This window comes from Mixophyes fleayi, chromosome 3 (genome assembly GCF_038048845.1).
Source record: "Mixophyes fleayi isolate aMixFle1 chromosome 3, aMixFle1.hap1, whole genome shotgun sequence".
Lineage (NCBI taxonomy): Eukaryota > Metazoa > Chordata > Amphibia > Anura > Limnodynastidae > Mixophyes > Mixophyes fleayi.
This window is the reverse complement of record NC_134404.1, coordinates 303849686-303877037: the sequence shown is the minus strand read 5'-3', so window position 1 is coordinate 303877037 and position 27352 is coordinate 303849686.

The window sequence follows — 27352 nt, the reverse complement described above, 5'->3', positions numbered from 1 at the left end:
TAACTCTTCACAACACCCCTTGTTCCTATTTCATCACCATTTGTTTACCCCTCCCTTTAGATTGTATGCTCTCAGGAGCAGGGCTCTCTTCCCTTGTGTCCTTCTTCCTTCACTTTCGTTACCACAAGCATGCCTATGCAATCTCTTCCTTATTTTTCAAGGACTCTATTCTTGTTTGCTTCACTATAATGGTTACAGGCTCAACTAGTGCTGTTTAACTCACTTTTATTTCTCCCTCTTCCCATGCCTTATATTTTTTGGAGAGGTTACCCCCTCCTACCTCCTCAGTGCTTGTTACCTTGCTCTGTCTGTTTTGTAGTGCTGTATCTTTTTAGCTATTGTACTGTTTTGCCTGTAATGTTTTGCCCTTTTCTTCCATGTTATGTCCTACTGTATATTCTATGTACAGTGCTGCAGACCCCTTGTGGTCTGCAGGCTTAAAATAATAATAATAATATGATGATGATGATTTTACTAATTGCATTGAAAACCAAAAATAAGAGTGGATAAATGAGAAAATGCATGTACTGTACATTCTCTATAAGCATTTGATGCAATCGTTATTTACTATAGTGAAGGTCCTTCATAGTAGACAAAAGCACAGCCAATCAACTCTCATCCCTTGAACCGATAGAAGCATCATGTACAAGAAAGGAAAGTTTTGTTTGAGAAAAGAAGAAGCAGACAAGTCAATTAGGTGCATCTTTTATAAGATCAGTAGATAATGGTATGAAGTCTATAAAATTTCATGAGATCCAGTTAAAATGGCTATAAATAAATAAAATATAAAGTGCTATCAGTAACTTTTTAGTTGTATCAAGTAGCTAACAGACGATCTTAAAACAGACTGAATTAATTTATCAAGGTTAATTAGCCAAGGTTATGTTACCACAAACGATATGATGAGCAGGTTGGACAATAGTGACCAAACTATCTCCACAAACTATCTGTACTAAGATAATTTATTTAGATTTCTTTTTATACCATGTCACTTTTATTTCAATTTCCAAACTGAAAAGCATTCATAATAATACATTTATTTTAATTACCAGCACAGAATACTTAATTTCAATATAAACAATATCAAAGAAAACAATAGCAAGCCTAGAAACTTAATCAGCAGTTAAGAACATGCTGTTCTGCAACTTAATGTGCCCACATTGTTAAAAGGATGAGTTCTGAGATATCTTCTGTAAGCAAACACACAGGCTTTGTCATCTTATGGAAAGGCAGTACTAATGTTTCCACTGAAAACCAAGAAGCAAAAGTAGATAATAAATGCTGAAGGCCTTATTTAATGAGCATTGCTCATCTTTGTTCACTGCCCAACATGCTAAAAAAAATTGTTTAAGTATTGTAAATGCATTTGGTCTAAATTCAATTTTAAGATTACATTTTGTTGGCAAATATGAAATGCTAATAAAAAGAGGCAAAAATAGGAAATCTACTAGTTACCTTCAAGAATGTAAAATTGATGTTAAAGTTTAGAAATAATAACTGAATTGGTATTCTAAAATCTACTAATTAACATAATTATAAAGTATTCTTCTATTTTTTTTCCTTCCTGAAAATTTCCTGCTGTTTTCCAACTCATCCTATTTCTAATCTAGATTAATCCATCCATTCATAAAAATGACCTACATTTTTCCGAAAACCTGCTTTTCTATTATCTAACTAGACTAATAAGACATCTCGGCAATTATCCTTCCAAGGGATAACTGCTTGCAAATTAGTATCAGCTGGGAATATGTATTCTTATTAAAAACAAGCTCTCACTAATCATGTTATTTCACTATCGAGAGAAAATAAACTTTTCCTAGCACTGGTAATATATCCTTGAATTAAAAATACACAGACAATAATCCCTTAGTGTATAGGCATACAGCTTAAAAATAAGATAGAACAAATAGCAATAACAACATAAAATAATACCACTTACCTAAATATCTTCAGCTATTTGCACGGCAGAGCAAGGGATATATGTATAAGATGAAAGGTTACCAAACCTAAAATGCACTTTGATCTATATAAAATTGCCATTTATAACATTAACATGTATGTGTAAACATTTCAGGGACTCATCACAACTTGATTATTTTAAATTATTTTTTCTATACAACTTTATGATTAAATTAAAAAAAAACCATTAAATTGAACCTTTCAGAGTCTTGTGTTGTCCACATGAGCTGGGATTTTTATCTGTCAGTTTGGTTGGAAACAAATTAGCCTAAAATCACCTTGTGTGTGGGCCATAATAAAAACAGAATAACATATACCGCCAGTAATGCAATCTCTAAACTTTACTTTTATGAAGACTTCATTTCAGGAGCAACTAAATAGCAGTGATCCCCATGAAGAATAAGGGGTAACTGTATAAAGCTGCAAGTTTCCGGCGGGTTTGAAAAGTGGAGATGTTGCTTATAGTAGCCAATCATATTCTAGGGCCTGATTCATTAAGGATCTTAAATTTAAGAAACCTCTTATTTCAGTCTCCTGACAAAACCATGTTACAATGCAAGGGGTGCAAATTAGTATTCTGTTTTGTCCAGGAGACTGAAATAAGAAGTTTCTTAAGTTAAGATCCTTAATGAATCAGGCCCCTAGTTATCATTTATTTAGTACATTCTACAAAATGATAGCTATAATCTGATTGGTGATAATAAGAATACAATGTAAACCATAATGGGAAATAGTGCACAATAAACAGCGGTGCTCTATATAATATAATGTAATAATATAATACTGGAAGAGTTCAATGTAGAAGGTTCGTTCACACCAATATTGCACTGTCTCCTTGGAGGCGGCTGTCTTCCTTCAGGTTGTTGGATGGTAGGTTCAAACGGAAAGGAATCTAAATTGAGTCAAAAATAGAAGGACAAAAGGGCGCCAGTGCAGTAGTTTAAGAGAATAATCCGAAACTATTAGGTAATGATAAAATGCGTACAAGATAGAATAGTTTGAAAGCTCATCAAACCGTGACTCCCAGATGTCTCAGTGTGGACCATCTATAGGGTCTTCAAAGATACAGATGTAGAAAGTAATCAGCAGATCTGTGTAGCTCACCAATATATACACAGGTTCTCAGACATATATCCCAGGTAGAAATCAGAAAGCAATAATGGTGTAGTAGTTTTAAAACTTATTAGTGAAGTGTCTTACACCCAACACCCTTAAGTTAGTGTTCGTACCAAAACTCAATATAAATACAGCTTATCTAAAAATGGTCCATAGGACTGCTTGCTGAAGTTCCAGTCTTCTTCATTGGTATTCTGGCCAAAAACACTCCACAACCATACCCAGGAACAAAAGAGTAGGGATACCATATAGTGTAATATGTCTACACAACCACTTTATTACATAATACATACAAATTTTGCACTTACAATAGACAAAAAACAATAGCGCTTATCTGATAACCATGTGTGGTAGATCGAATGTCCTTAATGGCCCTCTCCAGATGGGTAGATGATGTCTCCTCCACAATATCCTCCTGAGGAAGTCTCTCAAGATAAAACGCGTTGAGGTGATTATTACATTGTTATATTGTTTGCTTATATCTATTATCCTGTGGAGCCCTTTGGAGTACACTTCATTAGACTTTTTGTGTGAAACTAGCAGAACCTTATTGAAAATAAATAATGAATATATAATAAGCTTAAGGAAGATGGAAATATTAGATCAGAAGCTACCACATCTCTGTCAGTCAGGAATAAGCAAAAGTCATAATTTTCTTTAATTAGATTAGTGAAAATGAAATTTGAAAATCATGTGTACATCAATGCATAACACATATTTCACCGTTCAAATGAAAATAAAACTTGTATATTTTATCCATTAAAAATGCATTTACATAGCATCATAATGTTATTAAAATAAATAACTAATCAATCTGACTTTTGCAGACATTCAATCAAACATGCAAGTGAGTACCATGCAATATCTAACACCTTCAGGAAAAAGTGAAAACTCATTCTACTTAGATGCAAACTAATTACCATTACTAATTAACTGCTTTTTTTTTCAAAGCGAATAATAAATAAACTGGCGTGTCAAAACTTGTCATGTCTCTGTAGTGTCTGACAATTGGTCCATTTGGGATGATATTATGTATGTTATGAGAGTCATACTTATACTCTCTGTTTGTTTCTGAAAATTCTGTTTATTTCAGATTAATTATTATAATTATAGTTTGATATCCAGTGTTATATTTTTAGATACACATAAAAACACACTCTTATATGCTTTGAAGCAGGAATAGTGATGAAAATAACAAACTTTATTATGAATGATACTGTATTTTTTATTGGCTAACTAATTCCATGCGAATGCATGATATCCTACCTTTTTTGAGACATTATATTTTTTTCTTGCTTTTCTTAAGTGATATAAATATTGTATTTATCTATATGATATTTTGCTGATTAATCATATCATAACATTTTTAGTTTCTCCTGGCTGGAACACTGTTTTATGGGTGACATTCATGTTTTACTATTTTATTTTTAAATATAGAAAAGGGCCGATTCACTTCTCTGCGATGCACCGTAGAGTGCCTCCGGAATGGTCGTGCGGGTCCTCCGCACAGATGCAGAATCGTGGATTTTGCCTGCACCCCATAGAGGTGCTCAGAACAATCTGCAATTTCTCTTACCTTTCCTGTTCATTACCACAGTATTTGGCAGGCAGCCGTAACCACTAATAGTGATTTACTATTGTGCAACATTATTTAAATACAAAAGTTCAAATGACAGTAAAACCGCGCATCAAATGCAAATTTGTTTATCATGCAGTGGTGTTACTTGCACTTAGGGCATCATTGGAGATCACTCCATTGACCTCACTGTGTTTAACTTGCGTTAAAACCATTGAATGGAGCAGACAGCATTCATAAGTGGAAAATGAAAATGTAAAAGCTGCACACTCATGAACACATGTAACTTCGCAAGAAGTCATTTGAATCAATGGGTCCAATTTTCATGACTTGAGCTTATATTACAGTACACTAAGTTGATGACAGTGAGTATGAAGTTCAAGGCATCTAAATAAATAAATAAAACTCTTTACAGATTACCTTGTTGGTTATAAAAATTAAAACAAATATTAGTGAACATTTCCTTTAAATATTTTGTGGTTCATGTACTCTATGCTCATGATGATTATTGTATTTTGTAACTTTAGATATTATTATTGATTTCTCTAATATTCGAAGATGATGTTTATTTTTTTATCTAATATAATGGGTTCATACGTGAACTTGTTTCAAAAAGTTCAATAACACCTACAGAGGTAAAATGCTACAGTAAGCCTGATTAAAGAAGGGAAGTAAACAGCGATTGTGTGTGTATAATTCACACAATTGCTCTGCACATGCTCCAAACTGGACCATATGTCACAGAAAGCAGCAAATTAATCTGTGAACGCCAGAGACACTTACTACAGCCTACGATTCCAGGAGGGAACTGGATGGGGAAGGGGCAGATGCCAATTGTCAATATACAGTAAGGGTGGGTCAAACTCAAGTGCCCGCAGCAGTGTCTGATTCAAGCTCTGGGCATCTCTCAGGTGCTTGTATTCCAGTTGTATCTCTTGCTCCAGCTACAGGGTTAGTCTAAGTGCCGATCACTATTGATGACGGCTATGTATGAATGCTAAGACATATGTCTGCAAACTATAAAAGAGTATTTTATGTACAATAGACATTCATAGCATCCTTATAAATGTATTTCATGGTAAAGGAAAAAAAACTCACTTTTTTATTGTTTTATTATTAGTGCCTATAATATCAACAGGTGACATTAATTGAAAAGAACACATTTCTTCGGATCCGCTCCTTGTTGAATTTGACATGCCTATACCTGATTTACATGCATGTTAAAAAAAAACACACACATTGCGCTCAGTATGCGCTCCTTAATGAATCAGGCCCTGACTTTTGATGACTCTTGACTCTAACTTTAATGGTTTCTACTCTTTGATAAGCACAACCAGCATTAGCAATGATCACCATGTTATATCCATTCACTTTCAGCGTTAGATCATCATACACATTTTTGCTGGTGTTTTTAAGAATAGCTAACACAAAGCCTCATTCATTTCCCAACAAATTTTTGTCCTAAAAATCAACACCTCCCAAAAGGAGATTTGCATCTTCAATTTACTTGGTTGTATATACCTTTCTGCAAAAGTGGGAATATTTTTTAGCCATAAGTACAGATTAGAGATACTTCTAGAACTGGTTCTTTGAATCGGTAAAAATAGATTAAAAAAATCACTGGAATTTTTCACATTTTTGATTGATTAAAAGTTCTAGCTACATTCAAGGAAGACGAGCTGGTTCAACAATGCTCAAGCTTGCTTAGCTATGCTTGAGGTGACTAGCACACGTTCGAGATTAAATTAATATATGTTAACAGTGAATGGTGAATCTTGAACAAGAACAGCGAACTTGAAAACAGTAGAATAAAAAGTTAAAGTACATTTTTATTATTTAAAATAATATTTAAAATACTTTTTTACTATTTTAAAATATTATTTCAATGGAGTTAAAATATATTATAAACATTTTAAAGCAAACTGCAAGCCTCAAATGCAAAACAGTGAACCATCGAGCATGCTCGGCGACTGCGAATGGTGTACACCAGATGCAAATTTCAAACCGCAAATTCAAATCAGTCAATTGTGAACATTTGTTTGACCATCGAACTAGTGAAATTTGATTGAATTTGAGCATCTCTATTACAGGCAGGTATTTTTATTACAGGAACTGGATAAATTGGCCAATTGACACCAGTTCTTCCGTTACTTTTTCATACTTTTCAGATTATTAATTTATCATCTAGATATCTATAGAACGCTACCCTGACCCAATTGAATGCATACTGATACATTTCTAGAGTATGTCGGACAACAAGAAGCCCACAAGTCTGGTTTAATTTGACCTCTTGCTTTCATAACATTTGCATATCTTAATGGAACCTCTGCTTGCCCCCAATACGGTCCAGGCTTCACAATTTTTGCTAACCTCATGGCACTTTTGTTGGGTTACCCTCCTCTATCGCAGCAGAGCTCCATAGCCCCAACCTTCGCCACATCTCATCTATATAAAATAAATAAATGTGTTCTAACAGCAGCCACTTTATGTACTTTGTAAAATAGTATGAAAATTGAAATTGCTTATTAGTTTGCAGAATACTTTTGTAAACCTACATTGTGTACCCTCCCTAAATACCAGGAGGACCTATTTTTGGAGCCTTAACAGACAGAGACCTCTGGCATAGAATATACCCGATAAAAATAAAAGAATGATTCAGTAAGAACTAAAATGTTGCCAAGCATTGCATTTTAAGCAGATTGAGGTAATACTATAGTCAAAAAAATGAAATAACATGTACATGTCACTAGCCCAGACTCCTACGCTTATGTGACATGAGATGATGTCATAATTAATGATCCTAGGGAAGTTGCTAAGATTATACCATTACACAAATGTTTTCTTAATTGATGATGTTACACTGAATCCAAAGAAAGTGTCAAGTGTCATACAAGCAATATAAACTGGCAGTTATGATAATAGAATATCCATTACCCTTACAGTGACTGTCTTACATCAGTTAGATTCACACCACTGTGGTTTTAAAGGGTTCATATTTTTTGCAAACTGTGAACCTATACTAATTAACAAGACAAAAATCTCTTTGGGCTCAATTTAAGTCACACTATGTCCTAGCCTTGAAAAGCAATACTCATCTGCCCTTTCAACTACAATTATTTGAAACAATTTGCAACAGTAGTTATAATTCTTACTACATAAAAAATGGTATTTCCTCCTGCTAATAATCGTTATGTGCAATTGACATGGACAGTATTGGAAGTTTCTGATGTAGATATTCAGCTAATTTTAACCTCTAATTTGAATAAAGAAAACATAGTTATATATTGATGTACAATAATGAAAGATTTATATTATTAAAAATAGTAATTGCTTTATTTGAATTGCAGTGTTTTTGTAAACTAGTTAATGATAAACAAAGATTAAAATGTTTGAATATGTTTTAAAACTTTTTAAACAATGCTATAAATTATTATTATTATTATTATTATTATTATTACTATTATTTTTAGTTTTAGAAACTTGTATACACATGTGGTACATTCACACAATGAACTGTATTATCCCGGGGAAGTGTTTAAATGTAAGTGAAAGCATAAAAATCCACTTGGAAAATACAGATAGTGTAACAGCTCTATGATCACCATTGTACTGTAGGGCTGCATTGAGAACTGAGATTGTGTTGTGCTTGAATGTTCTTTAAATTAGTGATGCTCAGGTTCCTCTATCCAACACCCTTCCACCCAGTGCCGGATTAAGGGAATGGAGGCCCCTGGGCTAAGGGGGCCTCTATTCCCCCGTGAGGGCCCCTCCCCCGTGTTCCGAGCTGCCCCCCCCGGCACTTACCTTCTTCCCCGGCACGCTGTACGCTCTTTACTGAGGAGATCTCGTGAGAGTGAGACTCACGAGATCTCCTCAGTAAGGAGACTACAGCTTGCCGGGGAAGGACCGCAGTGAAAGTGCTCAGCAGCACTGATCGCACGGGGGCGCCCCCGCCCCCCGACCGATCAATACTGCTGCTGAGCACTTTCAAGGGCCCCCTGGCTGCCATAGGCCCCTGGGCTGTAGCCCAGTTAGCCCTATGGTTAATCCGGCCCTGCTTCCACCATCACCATCACTTTTAGAAGGAACTAATGTGGTCTACAAATATCATATTAAAAAAGGAAATAAAATAGATATAAAGCTATTTCTATTATATCTCCTTAAGGTCTTGTATTGACTGGCATCAAAATGCATATGTTTACTACCTTTTTTCCAACTAATACAATGCATGTACAGTCATGGCCAAAAGTTTTGAGAATGACACAAATATTATTTTTACAAAGTCTGCTGTCTCCGTTTTTATGATGGAAATTTGCATATACTCCAGAATGTCATGAAGAGTGATCAGAGGAAATACAATTAATTTCAAAGTCCCTCTTTGCCATGACAATGAACTTTATCCCAAAAACAACATTTCCACTGCATGTCAGCCCTGCCACAAAAGGACCAGCTGACATCAGGTCAGTGATTCTCTCTTTAACACAAGTGAGAGTGTTGACGAGGACAAGGCTGGAGATCATTCTGTCATGCTGATTAAGTTAGAATAACAGACTGGAAGCTTTAAAAGGAGGATGGTGGTTGAAATCATTGTTCTTCCTCTGTCAACCATGGTTATGTGCAAGGAAACACGTGCAATCAACACTGCTTTGCACAAAAAGTGCTTCACAGGCAAGGATATTGCTGCTAGTAAGATTGCACCTAAATCAACCATTTATCGGATCGTCAAGAACATCAAGGAGAGAGGTTCAATAGCTGTGAAGAAGGCTTCAGGTTGCCCAAGAACGTCTAGCAAGCGCCAGGACTATCTCCTAAAGTTGATTCAGCTGCGGGATCAGGGCACCACCAGTGCAGAGCTTGCTCAGAAATGGCAGCAGGCAGGTGTGAGTGTATCTACGCGCACAGTGAGGCGAAGACTTATTGAGGATGGATTGGTGTCAAGAAGGCCAGCAAAGAAGCCACTTCTCTCCAGGAAAAACATCAAGGACAGACTGATATTCTGCAAAAGGTACAAGGATTGGACTGCTGATGACTGGGGTAAAGTCATTTTCTCTGATGAATCCCCTTTCAGATTGTTTGGGGCATCTGGAAAAACACTTGTTTGGAGAAGGAAAGGTGAGTGCTACCATCAGTCCTGTGTCATGCCAACAGTAAAGCAACCTGAGACCATTCATGTGTTTGGTTGCTTCTCAGCCAAGGGAGTGGGCTCACTCACAATTTTGCCTAAGAACACAGCCATGAATGAAGAATGTTACCAAAACATCCTCCAAGAGCAACTTCTCCCAACCATCCAAGAACAGTTTGGTGATGAACAATGCCTTTTCCAGCTCGATGGAGCACCTTGCCATAAGGCAAAAGTGATAGCTAAGTGGTTTGGGGATCAAAACATCAAAATTTTGGGTCCATGGCCAGCAAACTCCCCAGACCTTAATCCCATTGAGAACTTGTGGTCAATCCTCAAGTGCCGGGTGAACAAACAAAATCCCACAAATTCTGACAAACTCCAAGCATTGATTAGGCAAGAATGAGCGGCCATCAGTCAGCATGTGGCCCAGAAGTTGATTGACAGCATGCCAGGGTGAATTGCAGAGGTCTTCAAAAAGAAGGGTCAACACTGCAAATATTGACTCTTTGCATAAACTTAATGTAATTGTCAATAAAAATCCTTTGACACCTTTTACCTCAATATACCATAGCAACATCTGACAAAAAGGTCTAAAAACACTGAAGCAGCAAACTTTGAGAAAACCAATACTTGTTTCATTCTCCAAACTTTGGGCCATGACTGTAAACAGGGCTGACATTTGAACCCATTTTTCCAATGTCACCATTGGATTTTGTCTGGAAAGCTGTGTGGGTTTTTTGGACTCTGCCTGTTCCATTTTCTGTCTCCAAACTTAATTAAGTTAGGTTAGGTAACCTCCTTGAAAACAAGTACAAGTGCATGTTAGCCACCACATATGAAATACATTTTGTGTTTGACATGCAGTGTCACTGGCATATGAACTGCAAATGGGTACCTGGCCTAATAGTGCTGCCCTAGACATGAGCCTGTATGGTAAGCTCAGCCCTGGAAACATAAAGTATATCACTGCTAATTTTCCAATGGAATATGGCTCAAACAGAAATGTAGCACATTGCTTTTTTTCAGCATTGAGTCAGGTTGAAGTAAAAATAATTGATCCTGGCACTGTTGTTTGCATTGCTGTAGCACTGCATATAGCCAAGGATGTAACTACTATGCAGGAGGTGCAGCTGCTATGGGGCCCACAGCTAAGGAGGGCTGCCATCCATGTCAATGCCCCATACATGGATATGTACCTTTGGCTGGTACTTGGGGCCCTTACAAAGCATTGCCCACAAATGTCTAGTTACAACCCTACCTATAACCTTAAACTTGTCTTATTTACTAAAACAAACTGTATATTTTCTGTGTTTAGAGCTATACCTATAAAACTTGGCTTTTTAATGAAGCAAACAAGCTATTTTTCTGAATAATTGTTTTCCTTATTTATATATTTGGATATGGAGACATTTTAAAAATAGGTCCTTACATAAAATATTCCAGTTCTTTATTTTTTATAATGTAATCAATATATTTAGATTCAAATCTAAAACTAGAAATACAATGTGTGATTCCTGTTAAGAAGTTTTTCACGACCCATATCAGTCATTTCCATTCTACTTCCTACTTAGTGCTCATTTTTCCAGACATATTAACTTTTTTAGCTATTGTCCTCCTGTACCCCTTGTATCACCTGCAAATGTAAAGCAACAGATAGTTAATGAGAAATATTTTTCTTTCAATAGTTGAAAAAGAAACTATCCACTGCTATGAAAGGAGAATTGCGCAGTCAGAGGAATGAAACAGTAATTACAAATGTCCTATATTATTTATAAAAAACAAACCAATTCGACAATTCTTCTTTTTTATGTATTGGAGGTCCTAATGGGGATGATATTAACTTTCATTTATTGGCTTTACTTTGCCTTATGCTTATTTTAGGGAATTTAGACTGCAAGCTCCAATGGGGCAGGGACTGATGTGAGTGATTTCAAATTATCTGTACAGAGCTGTGTAATATGACATGATGAACGCTAATAACAATAATAGTAATAATAATAATAATAATAATAATAATAATCATATTTGACTAAATAAATATATTTTTCTCTCTAACTCAGTTACATTGTTAATTAGCTTTGCCTTTATATCAACAGGCCATATTGTTTCTTTTTCCTTCCCTGGGATACGACACAAAACTACTGATATAATTGTATCCATTGCAGAGAGAACAGAGGAGCACAGTAGGTCAGTATCATATATCACATGGTGAGAAAAATAAAGATTCTGCCCTATAGTATGGATACATGACTGAAAAGCACTGAAGTTAGAGAGAATTAACGTATTTAGTAAAAGCTACAGTAAGGTGAAGGAAACATATTCAACTGTTAGAAATTTGAAAGCAGTGTAATCTTATATTTTGCTGTACTATCAGTTCAGCAAGCACTAAAACTATATAGGAGAATTGACGCTGCATAGGTGAAGCTGTGGGAAATTTTGTCTTGGGGCCTGCTAAATTTGTGTTGTTTTCCGTTTCATTATTTGATGAGGTCCCTATGTTTGCTTATATGATGTGTCATGTCTAGGGAGGATTCAAAAAAACCCTAGAGAATTAATGGACAGACTAGTAAAAATCACATATTCCAAAAACACTTAGGGGTATATTTACTAAACTGCAGGATTGAAAAAGTGGAGATGTTGCCTATAGCAATCAATCAGATTCTAGATAACATGTATTTAGTACATTAAACAACATAACAGCTAGAATCTGATTGGCTGCTCTTGGCAACATTTCCACTTTTTCAAACTCGCAATTTAGTAAATAAACCCCAAAATATTTTTTTCAGGGACTTTAGCAACTTCTTTGTTACCCAAAGCCTGAATTTATTGCGCACATGCAAAGAAGCCTCGTCACCTACAGTGATATAGTCACTAAAGCAATAAGTAATCCATCTTCAGCTGTCAACTCTGTTGACAAAAAACATGTGTAAAACAGAATAATTGAGAACAGTCCAATGAGAATATATTAGGTATTTTTAGGTGTGCCCTAAATCCTTTTGCAGATCCCCATCAGCCTTTTGCAGACTACCCACCTGAGAACTGCACTAAAAGAGACTTGGACCAAGTAATGGAGGGACAGATCTATCTAATCTAGCCAGCCATGTGTGTGGCCAAACTGGTTACAGAAACTATTTCTTGGTCCTTGGTTGACAGCATTGGTCTGTGCATGGGTTGCTTAAAGCAGTGATAGTCAGCATATCGATGCTGACTACCCCGACCAGACTTACCCCGACATGGTCAGCCCGAACGCCTCCTTTGCATTGTACATTGTCTATGTCCGCATACTTACATTACCCCCTTAACAGCGCCGATAACAGAGTCACGCTCGCCGGTGACGTCATGAACTGCTGCCACCGTCTTCATTCATCGCAATGCCTTCAAGTCGTTTCTCACACCAGTGGGGAAGGAGCCTTGTCGGGAAGGAGGTGTTCGGGCTGACCACGTAGCGTTAAGTCTTTAATAATGAGTATCATTATTCCGTACCACGCCCGCTTAAAGAAGAAATCATAACAATGACTTGCTGAAGGCTAGGTTTAAATACAATTACTAACAAGTCACTTTTGGATCTTGCGTGACTGACATCTTTGGTCAATATGGAGGACTTTTTTTCCGCAGTACAGGGTCAATCCACTATATTATAGGTTAGTAACTGGACACCATGGTGTCAACTTTGATTGTAAAGACCTTCAAATGAATATTAATCATAACATGGCCAAGAGGAATAATGTACATACCCTTATAAATATGCTCATTAGAAATATATGCATTGTTTTTGTAGTAGTCGCCCAAAAATAATGAATATCTAATATCTTTATTGACCAGGTTATTGCAATCAGTTTTCAGAGACATTAAAATCCATCAAAGTTGTAAACTGTGGATATTTTATGAGTTTTAATTACTATAAGTCCATTGAAAGCTGTGAAAAGAATAAAATAAACAGGACAGCCTGCTGAGAAGGAGTGGGCAATGTTCTAGAACCTGGGGTTTATTGCTGCGTTATTGTGGACAGGACATTAGCCAGTGATAATTCATTGCTTTTTGATTAAATTTTGTGGAGTCAAAGAAATGGATGAATTCGGTAGTACCCCCAGTACAATACATTGTAAGTCAGAGCCGTATATTTCCTGACAATGTTTCTCAACTAATTACATTAACATAAATGATATCCTATTAAATTAATGTTCATGTAGTTTTTAAGACATAATATAACCTGCAGATGAGTTAAAATAATGTTTATTAAGTATCTGATTTGAAGTTTTATGCATTTGACTGCAAGATATATATATAAATATATATATATATATATATATATATATATATATATATATATATATATATGTATATATATATATATATATATATATATATATATATATATATATATATATATATATAACCTATTACATATAAGTATTACTTTTATTTTATCACACTACTTAATTAAGCACTCTGGGCTTAAAGATTTTTTTGATAGATATATATATATATATATATATATATATATATATATATATATATATATATATCTTCAAAAAGCAATTCAAATCATATTGATGTAATATTGCTGAAGTTTATCTTGCCTTACTCCTATAATTAAAGACTTTTGCATCGTTAATATAGAAAATGAACTTTCTTTAGATTTCTGTTAGTTGTATTTTCCTACTGGGAAAAATATATAATTAAAAAAAAAATAATAGAAATGTTGAATATTGATTTCTTGTGTATCATTGCCTGGAGTTTCTGAAGTACTGGTACTTTGTGTTTATTGTTCTGTACTGTTTTACCCTGTATAGTCTTCTGTTTGTACCATGTACGGCGCTGCGGAAACCTTGTGGTGCCTTATAAATAAACGATAATAATAATAATAATAATAATAATAATCATTATGATTTTTATGATATGCATTTCTATAATAACAGAAAATTATAATATATCCAGTGCTAATAATGAGTTGCTACAAAATACTAAAACTGATATATGGGATAATTTAATCTAAAGTCATAGAGGTTGCTTAGTTAAATGTGTTTGTTGCCTAGAGGCTACATAGCAAAGTTCCTAATCTGCTTTAGTACATAGATGTAAAGGTTTTTGGAAAAAATAACATTCGTAAGTCACAGTTCAACATTCTATCATATTCTGTCCACTGTCCATGGTTCTGAAAGGACAATGGGAACATTCAAATCTTTACAGTCCCAACAAACCGAGCACGTGTAAATCGAAAATAGTTTTAATAGTGACAATGATGAACATTTTATTTTTGTAAAAATAAAATGTTTTCTTCCCACCAGCTTATATTTCTGGCTCAACCATCCTCACATACGCTGTCCACACATATATGTAGAGCTGCAGTGAAAGCTGTGAAAACGGTTGTATCGTATGCAGATTTTGGCATAAATGATAATCCTGTGTCTCAAATAAGGTAAGTGTGAAAATGTAAATGTAAAAAAAATGTGTTTCATTATTGTTCAATGAAACACTTAATCTAATGCACTCTTATGTGTGCCCCCTCTATGGTAGTAAGGTTCCGATGTATCTTCAAATGTTAAGTGTGAAATTTGGCAGCAAAACAGTAAAAGTATATGACAACTTATAGTACCCAAGCAAAGTGCTTCAATTAGGTGAAACTAGGGTTCCAATGGTTTGGGGGCACATAATTGATGATGAATGTTGATGATGATGATGATGATGATGATGAACACTTCATCTTCTAAGGCAATAAGTCGAGGTGGTTGAGGGGGCTGGCACCAGAGGGGAAGGGGCACCTCCTCTAAGTAGAAGAGGGTTCTACCTAAGGTGTCCATCGGCTATGATAGTACCCAAATATAAAAGCACTTCAGGTCATATCTACATACAACGTGCCACCTAATATTATGTAGCTAGTAATAACTGACATAAACAGCATCATCGCCAAATAGTGGCAATCAAAGCATACATGTAAATGTACAGCAAAGCACTAACAAGGCAGGGAAGGAAAGTTGTATGAGAGTAGGCAACCCTTTAAGATGCGCATAGCTGAATGCAAGCGATCACTTATAAAAGATAACTAAATGATTGCTTGTACGGCATTAGATGACCTAAGATAAAACATAAGGTTTCACTTAACCTTACTCTGTGTGCACTTGTCTGAGAAGAGATCATCCCTCGTGTTTCAGCAGCCTTGTTCAGGATCACCAAAGCTCCTCCTCTGTGACATTCTCATATGCATAAATTGGAGGTTCGTGTTGGTAGACCTATGGGAACCAGAACAGGGGCAACCAGAGCATTAAAGATGAATTACTGGATCCACTTTGTGCAGTAGGTAAATCTTTGTATTGCATTTTCAGTCACATAATTCCATCCAAAACTAAAAATGTAGTTGGTGTTTAATATTAAATTACAGAACTGTAAATCATACGTGCAAAAGAATTTTACTGCTTTATGTTTACTTCTAAATGTTCTGAAGTGTTTCCCCTGGTAAAACTGTTGAAACACAGACCTTTCATGTAGAGAATCAGGGAAATGAATTGTTCAGACAGGAAGCAGCTAGGCATCAATGCCGTTAGTGACATGGGCAGCGTGGACGATGTTGACAGGTGACCTCCATTGGCCTGTGTATGTGATCATCTTCTGACCACACAGACTCCTATTAGACTGGAATACACTTTCCTGCTTGGCCCTAGCACTGAACAGCTGAGTTTTATTCAATTTGGCCATTTGTTATTTTGATCCGGTCTCTTAATGTTTCATATAAGAAGTGTATATCTACTTTCTATACATGTAAAGAGTGCATGTATGTCTTCTTTTCGTGTAAGTGAGTGCATGCATGTCTTCTTTAGTTGTAAGGAGTATGCCTGTCTTCTTTATGTCTATGGAGTGCATGCATGCTTTCTTTCATGTAAAGCAGACATGTCAAAATCGCAGGTAGTGAATTGCATGCGGCCCAAATGCATATTTTTTTGCAGCCCCACCAGGGCCCACAAGCAGTTTAAGTTAAAAAAATACTTATCTAAAAAGGTGGTGTCTGGCGTCTTTCTCCCCCCCTCCCTTCACCCTGAATGTTGGACGTGATGTCATGATGTCCGACATTTGCAGTGAGGAGCGCAAAGAGAGGAGCTATGAGAAGAAGAGAAGAAAACAGAAGATAATAAAGAAGGCAATAGAAAGGTAAGTGAAGGGGAATAAAAGCAGCATGGAGGGCACAGTGTGAAACAGAGAAAACAGATGAAGGGAGCAAAAGCTGTATGAAGGGCACTGTGTGAAACAGGGGAGACAGGACAAGGGGAGCAAAAGCAGCATGAAATGCACAGAGTTAAACAGGGGAGACAGGTGAAGGGGAGCAAAAGCAGTAGGGAGGGCACAGTGTGAAACAAGGGAAACTGATGATAGGGGGCAAAAGCAGCATGGAGGGCACAGTGTGAAACAATGGAAACAGATGAAGGGGAGCAAAGCCAGGATGGAGGGCACAGTGTGAAACAGGGAAGACAGATAAAGGGGAGAAAAAGCTGCATGAAGTGCACAGAGTGAAACAGGGGAGACAGGTGAATGGGAGCAAAAGCAGCATGGAGGGCACAGTGTGAAATGGGAGAAAGACGAAGGGGAGCAACAGCAGCACACAGGGCGCAGTGTGAAACAGGGGGGACAGGTGAAGGGGAGCAAAAGCAGTATGGAGGACACAGTGACAAGCATTGGGAAGAAAACATTAAACTTTATTTTTCTTTCTTCTTATTAATAAACCTTACAAAATTGTATGTCACTATGTAACAGTGTAAAAACATAAGAAAAAATTGTTGAAACCAAAACACAAAATAAAATATTTCCTGAACTAAACAGGAATGATCTGATAACTAAAAGGCCTTGTAGGACAACTGAGGACATGGTGTAATACACGACAGAAAGGTACTCGGCTTTAGTTCCTCTTTATAGATACACTGTTGTTCCTGAACAGAACAAACAGTAACAAAAACTGAAATATATTTCATGTACGTTGTTGTTCTGCACATTTCTTTGTGTTTACTAGGTCTATTCACAGCACAGCAGGCTGATTTCACACTGCAATATTTAGTCTAACACAGATAATTACATTTTCAGTATGGTTATCATGCACCCAGGCATAGCAACACATGAAACTGTGTGCTTTAGCAGTGTATATTAAACAAGATTGCACACTTTAAGTCAGAATATATTAGAGATTTGAGCTGAAGTTGGTAATCACTTGAGTTGTGGAAATCCCTGCGTTCTACATCTGTCCTCCTGTTACAGAATAATGGAAGCAATTGAATTTGTGGAGGTCAGAAAACATTTCATTGCTTCACATCACAGCTACATTTATAGTTACAAAAGCAAAAAAACAGCTATGTAGCAATTTTTAAATAACCAAAGTATAATCATTCATAACACTGTTAAATGTGCCCATAAAGTAGCATCTACTAACATAAAATGCATATTGCAATGCACAAATTTTCAGGACAGGTTTTTTTGGCAGAACATTTGCCCTGGACATGCAGCAACAGAGAAGTTCCCTTGAGAGCTAGAGGTTTCCTAAGTCCCGTATAGGCAGGATATGCTGGGACTTGTAGTATCATAGAGCCACCAGTGCTATTAATCCTCTAGGGTGCCTTCAGTATTGTCCAAGCTTTGCTATAATTTTGCTCTCTTCTGCCAACTAAACAGAAATGGCCAAAAATGTTCCCCTTCATTCACAATTGCACAATGTCCAATTTATCTTTATCTATTTATTTTGAAAAAAAGTATTTTTAATACAATGTCCCCAGAATTACTTATTATATATTACATAGTTGGTTCAGCATTAAGAGGTGAAGCGACCTCTAGGAATGGTGAGAATATTACAAACAATGGCTCACGATACACTTCAGTGTTTAAAATATATTTTTACTTTATTTGTATTTTACTTATTTTTTAATGTTTACATTGTTCTCACTTTCTTCATTGTACCTTGTTTATGAATGGTCCTGAATCTGCAAACTACTGTGTCACAACATGGTAGGATCAGTGAAGCCTTCCCAGTTGCTGTAACTAATTCTGTTATGTTATTCGGAATTGTGCATGCTTTGCCTTGTACTAATCTTGGATGGGTGCAGAAGGCACATTTTAACTGTCCATGCAGGAAAGAGTTAGGATGGAGAGGGTAACAATGCAACTAAGCAATTGGCTTCTTCAGGATAGCCAAGGTGTTCTGTAATTTACCAAATGTTACCAAATTTTTCAACAATAATTAAAAGTACAGTATTTAGAGACCCAGCTATTACTATCATCATCATCATCATCACCATTTATTTATATAGCGCCACTAATTCCGCAGCGCTGTACAGAGAACTCACACACATCAGTTCCTGCCCCATTGGGGCTTACATTCTAAATTCCCTAACACACAGACAGACAGAGACTACACTTCATTATTGTTTACATTATGATTTAGTTACATTGACTTATTTTGTTGATCTCTAGGCTATTTTCGGATAAAGCTCTGAATCATCTGAAATGATGGAGTTTCACTTGTAATTACTGAGCATAATTTATTAATTTGCATCTACAGTCACAGTCTCTTAGCATGAGGGTTCAGTCAAGGGTAGGACTCTGGGTTCCAAGGCCAAACATGAAAGGTCATTCTTGCTTGGTTCCTGGCCATTAACTCTCCCACCTACAATATCCTCTATAAAACATTGCACCACTGCTGCCTCCAGCAGGAAACTCAGATGACATCACCACTGGGGTTTTCTTAAGTAGGATATACAGGATTCCATGGAGTATAACATGCTAACTGAAACTGCTCGTTGTATCTTGTTAGTCAATATATGTTGGCCTTGGTAGCACCAGATATTATAAGGTCTGTGCTACTGGGAATTAATTCAATAGACATTGTTGGTTATTGTAGGTTTGACAATGCTGAATATTAAAGGCTGCTTAATGCTACATATTAGGCCAGGCAATGCTGGGGAGTATACACTGGACAAGCTTAGGTATTAAATGCTTTCTAAAGTCTTATAGTACTTAACTATATCTATATACATAATGAAAATATGCGGTACATTCATGACAGCCTCTGGTTCAACAATGGGAGCTCTTTGATTTGGTTCCTGGTCCCACAAATACTTGCTTAATTTGAAGGGGCACCACATAGGCGTAAGAGATACAGTCACAGCATACCCTCAGTAGAAAATAAAAAGAACTAAACTATGACGTCAGAGTTTTTGGGTGGTAAATATTGCATTCATTAAAGTAAACAATTGCAGCATCATGTAAAATGGCATTTCATTCCTCTTCTGTCATAACATAAAATATATATACTCTAATGTACTAACCAAATAAAGGCCCATGTGTACAGGGACAAAAACAGTATAGAATCCACTTTGCTAAAAAAAAAAAGTGATTTAATTGTTGCATAGCAAAAATGTGAAACTAGGTCTGGTTATTAAATTAATAAAACTCTTTCAGAGTTTCAGATCCTAATATATAAATCAAAATCTTCAACAGCCATTAAATAATGTCATATTCTGAGTGTGGAAAAGGAAATGAATACAATGAGTACTAAAGTCTATGTAACTACAAGTTAGGCTAAAAAAGTATTTCACATCTTTGGAACTAGGACCACACCAAACCTTTGAAGTATTGTCTTAAATGTAGCCATTAAGGAAATTGTGACTAACAAAAATATACCATAAAACTTATGATACAGCAGCAGTTATTGTTGTTCTCTATTCCATGTTACCTTATTGAGAGCCCCTCAAAAATATTGTATCATATAAGTCTCATAACATATTCTCACATATTCTCACAGCTTGTTTTATTCTTTTTCATTCTGACATCCATCATTCTTTTATCTAAACTTTCACATAGCTTTAATTTGTTCTTTGTTTCACCAGAGCAATCTTGTTAAGTGTGGATAAACTCACACATGACCTTCCTTTTCTCAGCACACATTAAAGTCCCTTTGATTTCCCGAGTCTGAACGCACATTTCCCAATTTTTTATCTTTGTGAGTTTTGTTTGCTTTTATTTTTTGTTTCTTTCTTTTAATTTCATGTATATCAACAAGTGACCTTTTAATTGTTAACACTGAAGAAGGGGACATTAAAGTCATTTGTGGTATATTGCATTGAAGTGCCTATAAGCTGATATTGTGAGGATTTTTGTTGTTGTAAAAAGATACGTAATGAAAATAAAACATGATTAAAGTATTTATCTTTGTAGTGTTTAATTGTGTCCTACCCAGAACAACTGAAATAAAGTGTCAGTAATCTACCGATGATAAAGGTGAGTATATTGCAACATGTGCAGCATTGTTTGCAGTATGATTGTGCTAAATACACTGTATGTTCCCATTATATTACAGTCAGCATTGATTCCCATAGTGAACCGAGCAATGAAAGACTAATCACCAGAGACCTGGATAATCCCCTTTAGTTGCCAACCAGCACATAAAGTGCAGAGCATTCTGGGAGCACACAGTGCAGAACATTTTGGTCATTAGTATACAAAGAAGAGACATTTCTGGTGACCAATAAGCAGAGAGTATGCTTTATTATGGTGACTGACATACATAGCTGAAGTGGTGGCTATTGTACAAAACAGGGCTCCTTCTCGTTTCTAGAATACAAAACACAGCCATTTTATTTTTAAATGTTGAGTATGATGCCTAAGGTGATGTCAGGATGGATATTGGAGGTAAATATATCACCAGCAAAGGGTGGACGTATACTCCAGGATTGTGATAGACCTAAATCAAAGCACAAGGCAAAGCTAGAGAGCAATTTACTGCAAGTTTCACCCTGCTGATCGAGCAGTTTCATCAGAACAGATCCAGAGATCACTCCACAGAACAGGGCAGCCAGGCTGCATGGTATAAAATGATCATCACACCTAGCGATATATGTTTGTGGGTTCAGTGGTGCGATGAGCGTAGGCAATGAACTCCTGAGCAGTAGAGCAAGGTGATATGGTCAGATGATTGGTCCATCACCTTTATCATGTTCACATGTGGTGCCAATCCAAAGAGCACTACAGCCCTGAGTACTTGATGCAATAGTAAAGGATTGCTGTGGTTCTGTAATGATGGGATAGATACTTGTACTGTTTGAGCAAAGGCAACATTCAATTTAACTTGACCAGTTTGATGGCCTCAAATCAGTTCATGGTTTGCTCATGATTTGGGGCAGTCCATTTGCAGTTCAACATAAATTCTAGAGCCAAATTGAAAATGGCAAACGAAAGTTGAATACATTTATTTAATGTCCTAGATGTACAGTACATATGTTCGATGAAGGACTTATGCATATGTATTGAATTGTGACTATAACAAATATTCAACAGTTAGAATAGAGTCAAAACCCTTAAACCTACAAACATTTGAGAATTCATAAGAGTTTTTGAACTTTTGCCCCATTCACAGAGTATCTGTAGTAACCCATTGGTTTAATGAACATAAAATTGATGTTATCCATATGTAATGGCCTTCTCAATCTCCAGATAGCATGAACCAAATTGTGCATTTATTTGATATTCTGGAAAGATATTCTAGAAAGATGGCATTTTCCTCCACCATCAATGAGGAGCTAGTTGCGTGCTGCATGCCCCCTGCACAATTCCAAATACAAGCTGCAATTAATATATGTGGAGACCCAGTGTTCCATTATGTGACTTTGTATTTTTTTTCACAACCTGTAGTTATATCAGAAATACAATGCACTGTTATAAAGTATGACAATCAACATGCTTGGGTTCTGTGGAGTGTAATCTCACTTAAGAAAAATAAAGGTAAAGGTATTTAAACAACTTGGGCCTGATTCATTAAGGAACTTAAATTAAGAAGTTTCTTATTTAAGTCTCCTGGACAAAACCATGTTACAATGCAAGGGGTGCAAATAAGTTTTCTGTTTTGAACATAAATTAAATACTGACTGTTTTTTTTATGTAGCACACAAATATCAACTTTAAATATCAGTGTACAAATAAGCTATCAAGTATTTGTGTGCTACATGAAAAAACAGGCAGTATTTCATTTATGTTCAAAACAGAAAACTTATTTGCACCCCTTGCATTGTAACATGGTTTTGTCCAGGAGACTGAAATAAGAAGTTTCTCAAGTTAACATCCTTAATGAATCAGGCCCCCTGTAATTAGCTTTGACATAACTGCAAAGCACAGTACAGTATGCTGGCATTAGATAAATAAATGTTAATAAATAATTCAGAATTCTTTTGACAATTATAATATTTTGAAAATTTACTGTAAGCATTGGATTATACCAAATTATAATCTATGAAAATGTAAATTTCACAGATTGTGACCGTCATATTCAGTCACATATATGTCTTGTATATGTATGTATACAGTAATATATATATATATATATATATATATATATATATATATATATTGTATTTCCTTGGTTTAAATTGTTTGAAGCAGTTACTTTGGGCAAATATTATTGCTACTTTAGATGCAATATATGTATTAAATTAGATTAAAACAAAGACAATCTCCTTAAATTTAACATTATACATATTTTTCAAAACTATCCTCCATATATGGAGAGTATAACACTCTGGTTCCTGTGTCTGGATTGAAAAATGCTGTGGTACAGAAGAATGAATACATTTTACAAACAAAAGTGAATTTAAATCCTTATATTGCTAACAGTGGTATTGTTTAACTTATGCAATTGCAAACCATCCATTAATAACTTGGACTTTTACTGGCGTATAAATCTCTGGCTTCTGCTTACATATCTCAGTCTTGTATGAAGAACTGGCTAGTTCTGAAAATCATTGTTGGAAGACTACTAGGAAACAAATGAACTTGCAATGCATGGTATCTTAAAGGAAACTATAAATGGGATAGGTCAAGGACTAGTCTTGAAAGCAGCAGGAAAAATCTTCCTTCTAGTTTATATAACTTCAGCTTTCATGTCTGCGCAGATTCCAAATAAGGAATACTAGCTTTAAAAGCAGTAAGCCTGCACATATTTTTTGACCTTATGATTCTCACAGTTCTAGACATTCCAAGGTAGAGGGTCATTTAGACAGAGTTGTAATTTCTTATGAATATTTATTTCCAAAGCATCTTTTGCATACTTTCCCAGTGAAGTCATTTCTTGGGTCTGGAATATGACATAGGTTATTTTTTCAAGTTTACATGAAAGACTACTGTCAAACAGGGCTCTTTTCCATTCATCAATTTAAAGTGTCAGAATGATGCTATAATCCTAAAAGATATGGGAGGGAGATAAACATACTATATATTTATAGAATATAATGCTACAAATATGACATGCAGAAAAAAATATTTATAAAAATAGTATTCTTTGTGCATGTTTCAATGAATATATGTAACATGTCAGACAGTATATGTGAGTGTATAAAACGTCACGCTCTGATGCATTGCTGTGATTTGGGCAAGCACAGCAGCCCCCCCCAACCCCCCCCCCCCATCCCATCCCGTTGGGGTCAAAGAGCGGGTCTCCATCTGTATATGCAAAAAACATGTGACATGTTAAATAGGTTCATTCATATATATTGCTAATAAACTTAATTTAAAAATGCTTACAGCTTGTATATAAATAATTATAATACTGTGAGTGTCAACTGTGTGGTTATACAGTAAGTGGTTAACATGGCAAAACTTATATATATATGTTTTATATTTATTTATATATACATATGTATGCATATATACATGTATATGTATATATATATATATATATATATATATATCTATATCGGAACACTCGCAAATTTCAGTGCTTTGGAGCCAAAGGTCACACTGAAAACAATTTGGGACCAAAGTTTAAAATACCATTATGGAACAAAATTGTTATGTTACTTTTAAATAGTAAATCATATAAATGGTCACAAACAACAAATTGTACATGTTTACATTATACATTGGTTTTATACCCTTTAAACAGCCATTTTAACAACTTTTAGTTAAATTACTGACAAGTATGTTTATCATTTAATTTTCAGAAATTTCTAATCTTATTTACATTTGAGCATTATAGTCAACAACCTCAGAAAGATGGAAAAGGTTTGGCAGAGAATAAAAATGGTCTGTCTTAGTGTAAAAACCGCAGAACCATTAGACACTTACCATGGAAATATAACATTTCCCACTTAATATCTGAAGAAGCTATTGTATACTGCATGTTATTAGTATATTACAAAGCTTCATTCTTTGTTATTACTGATTGGTCATAATCAATTAGGGATGTATTTTAGGCTGTGGCAGTCTTGTATAAATATACTGGCAAAGTTCAGCTTCTATGATTTCTGACAATTAAATTGTTCTGTCACTCTGGGACACTCATTAATCTCAACTTGTCATCCTTGTTTATGCATGTTATAATGGGCTGTGTGTGAGTGAAATGAGATGCTAAAAGCCTTGGCTCCTTAACTCCTTGCTGAAAGTAAAACTAAAGTATTTTCTTGAAGGGGTGTTTTTGATGTCCACATAATTGGAAGCTTGCATATAATATCATTCCTTTCTAATTACTAGCATTTTGATGCATGTAAATGTTTAAAGAACTCCATACGAAATGAAAATGAATTATACGAATCAGTTCACTTTGTAAGAATACATTTTCTTCTAGTGATATGCCTTATTAAATTGTCTGGAAAATATCTACATTTAAATACTATATATATATATATATATATATATATATATATATATATATATATATATATATATATATACATAGATAGATAGATAGATAGATAGATAGATAGATAGATAGATAGATAGATAGATAGATCTAATACATGTTTATAAATATTTAATATTGAAAATATAAAGTTTTCTTTAATTAAAATGATTTTAATCTTATTGTTCTGATCATTTCTCTTTTAAATCACCGATTAACTATATAAGACACTTTGAAAGATGCCAGCTAAACATGCATCGCTACTATTCTGAATATTGCCAGATTAAATTAGTTATCTTCATACATTACCATCTTAAAAAAAAAATCATAGCTATCTCTCATGTATAATTACATACCAACCCTTTTTTTAATATTGTAGTTTAATTTATTTGCTCTCCAAGAAAATAATCATTAACCCTCTGAGCCCTGGAGGTGTATAATCTATTGTTAGTAATCAGTAAATGTGCAGCTCATAAATCAACACATTTGAATTATTCCTACATCCTAACTGCAACATGTCATTGTTCTCAGTCTAGTGTGGAACTAAAATGAATTGAAAAGACACATGAAATACGCTCGATTGGGAACCTCGTGGCACCCAATGTGTGTTCAATTTATCACTTTATTTGACCAATTCCCCTTACATAAACAGTTTTATTATAGACTTAATATGACCTTAAAGAATGAAACTTTAAGCTGTGTAAGTTCTAATTAGCAACTTAGATCAGGGCCAATATATAAGTAAATTAGTATGTAGCAGGAATACCCCATGGACGTAGATATTTCCTTTTTAGAGACCTACTTCAATGAAAGAATTATACTGTAAACCACCACATACATAGCCATAATACCATCAATCAAATGGACAAATTAACTGTCCATTTTGTTTTCAAGGGGTATTAAAAACTCCTTAGAGAAGTTCGCTTACAGCAAATGGGAGCAAGTTCCCATGAATTTCTAACTAAACATCACTGCAACTGATTTGTTTTTCTTAGGCTTTAGTATATACCATGTAGAGTCTACATGAATTGATTAGAAGAGCACTTTAAACGTGTGTATGCTCTCTTTATTTGTAAAACAAATCCTTTTTAATTTTACTCACTTGTTCTGTGTGTTAAAACATGGCATGACAAGTCATTAAAACAAAACTACTACTGGAGGTAATAACCACAGTGACATGCAATATTCTGTTCAACACATGTGGAAACAAATTTAGATTACCTATTTATTTCTGCTTAAAGCTGCATTCTCAGTTAATCAATATATTTGCATTTACCTGCTGCTGCTTCCCTTTACTGGAGCACACAAAGCGCTGTTCCTGGGGTTCCTCTAATTTTGTAGTATAGCAGGGCCGTCTCTCCCATTGGGGTCCTGCAGCCCAGGGGGCCCGTCAGAGGCAGCGGAAAAAAAAAATCCTGAAAAAAAAAAAGCGCTCGCAGTGCATGTTGGGCGTCATCACGCCCGCCCAACATAAATTGCAGAGCGCAGCACGGAGGAGTAGACCAGGGAGGGAGCCAGATCGCCAGCTGACCGCAAGGTAAGTATTTTCTTCTTTTTTTTTTTTTCAGGATTTTTTTTTTTCGCTGCCTCTGATAGGCCCCGTGGGCTGCAGGGTCCATTTATATAATCACTTTATATATATATATATATATATATATATATATATATATATATATATAGGGCCCGGTGCTCTGCTTTGCCCGGGGGCCCAAAATGTTGTTAAGAGGTCCCTGTAGTATAGTATCCACAAATCTTTATCATAAGCAGCAGCAGCAGCAGCCATTTATATAGCACCACTAATTCTGCAGCGCTGTACAGAGAACTCACACACATCAGTCCCTGTCCTGTTGGAAATTACAATCTAAATTCCCTAGCATACACACACACAGACTGAGAGAAACTAGGGTCAATTTAATAGCTGCCAACTAACCTACTAGTATGT